The following is a 2,232-nucleotide window of genomic DNA, read 5'->3' as shown; positions in this document are numbered from 1 at the left end:
TTGCAGATTTACTTACCTGGATGATTGAAAATGCATCAAGACAATCACAGTTTGACTCAGTCTGTCAACAATCACTCTCAGGGAGATTGAAATTATTGCTGAGGAGGAAAAGAATCCTCCCCCAAAAAGTAATCCTGTTACTTTACTGATTACTTATTTTCAAAAGTAATTACTTACTTAGTTACTTAGTTACTTTTTAAAAACACAATTTACAACCTGAGTAGGTGATAAAGTGATAGATCTTTCAGCCCAATTCTACTTTTTCTACATAATCCATCATACAAAATGTAATCAAATGGAAAAGTCTCTTTTTAAAACTTGTTTTATTAGTTTTAATCTTTTAACTTTATGCATCAAGCAAAAATTTAATTATCTGCAACATTCTCTGACTGGAAGAAATTAGTTTAACATTTAAATCTATTTTCTGCACATTCCAGCTCATAAAATAAAATATTTTTTGTGTTTACACTCAGTCTTTCAAATAGATGCAAGTAAAACACAGCAGAAAATAAATAAAGTCAAAGACTCAGCGGTCCTGTTGCTCTATTTTCACCTGTAAAGCAGGAGTGGGGTAGGCGGAGGTTTACCCTGGTGCAGGTGTGCCACGGTCAGTGGAAGAATCCGTGAGTTTCTCTGTGAGTTTCCCATTATGTCGTAGCTACTCGGTGCTTGTTGGAAGTTTAGGGTTTTTTTCGCTGTAAAAAGAAGTTTTCTTCCCACGCACAGCGGACACTAATGTTTTTGTCACTTTTTATGGAATCAAACTCAAAGTAAGGTCAGTACTTCCACGCTTTAAACGCTGCACGCTCATACTCTCTCTGCACTCGATATATGATCCACTGTTGATCTGCACACAGCTGTTGTCACTAACGTCGCACTCGCTGACGTCACTGTCATGAGACATTCTCGCAAAAAATCACGGTTTTAGTAACGCAGTAACGCAGCGTTCCTACGGGAAAGTAACGGTAATCTAATTACCGTTTTTGCAATAGTAATCCCTTACTTTACTCGTTACTCGAAAAAAAGTAATCAGATTACAGTAACGCGTTACAAGTAACGCATTACTGCCCATCTCTGTTGTTCACTAACACATGCACGGCGAATTAAAGTCCACATGGAAAAGTACCAGTGGATTCACCAAACGTCTAAAACACACCCAGACCTATGGATGTCTATCCCAACATCACAGCTCTCAGAGTCTGGCACTCCTGATAGACAGAATAACACAGAAGCTCGTATCCATGCTGCGGTTGAATATTTCTGAAAATATGAAGCAAAACTCTACAGAGATGGTAAATGGCCTGTATTTGTATAGCTTTACTAGTCCTTAAGGACCCAAAGCGCTTTACACTACATTCAGTCACACACACATTCACACACAGGTGATGGCAGCTACATTGTAGCCACAGCCACCCTGGGGCGCACTGACAGAGGCGAGGCTGCCGGACACTGGCGCCACCGGGCCCTCTGACCACCACCAGGCAACGGGTGAAGTGTCTCGCCCAAGGACACAACGACCGAGACTGAGCCTTATATAGTTATATATTTCTATACTGTGTATTGTGTATTTTGTTGTACAGTTATTTTATTTTCAACTTTAATTTATATATTTTATCTTATTCTTTCCCAGTTACATTTACCCTTCATTCTAATTTGTGTTGTACAGTTATTTCATTTTTTAACCTTAATTTTTTATATTTTATTCCTTCCTAGTTAAATTTACCCTTTTTAATTTTTCATATTTATTTCCTATCTTATTCATAGCCTTTTCCTTTTTTTTTTCTTTAGGTCACGAGCAGTTGTCTAAGCATTTCACTGCATATCGTACTGTGTATGACTGTGTACGTGACAAATAAAATTTGAATTTGAACCGGCAACCTTCCGATTACAAGACGAACTGCCAACTCTTGAGCCACGATCGCCCCCAGTTTAAATGTTAATGATCTAACACACAGAACCACAAACAAAATATTTTCACTTTATAAGCATATCACTGAGCCCGATGGCACACGGTTGGATGGGGTTATAGTTAATTGCAGAGAAAAGTGGTTTTCCTGGAATTTGTAGCTGCGAGGATGATAGCTTTTTCTATGAAGAGCATCTTATGTCTAATACCTCAATTGGTTCAAGGAGCTTGGTTGGTGCATCGATTCTGACCTTAGACCATCTGAACTGACCACAATCCACTTAAATCACTCCAAGATAAACCCTCTTAGGTCAGTCCCCATGATC

Source organism: Aulonocara sp. 'chitande type north' Nkhata Bay, linkage group LG23 (assembly GCF_057382095.1).
Source record: "Aulonocara sp. 'chitande type north' Nkhata Bay isolate Kocher_YH1m ecotype deep benthic linkage group LG23, A_spYH_male_GT1.1, whole genome shotgun sequence".
Classification (NCBI taxonomy): Eukaryota; Metazoa; Chordata; class Actinopteri; order Cichliformes; family Cichlidae; genus Aulonocara; species Aulonocara sp. 'chitande type north' Nkhata Bay.
The sequence above is the reverse complement of the archived record's forward strand: the minus strand, read 5'-3'. Positions refer to the sequence as shown.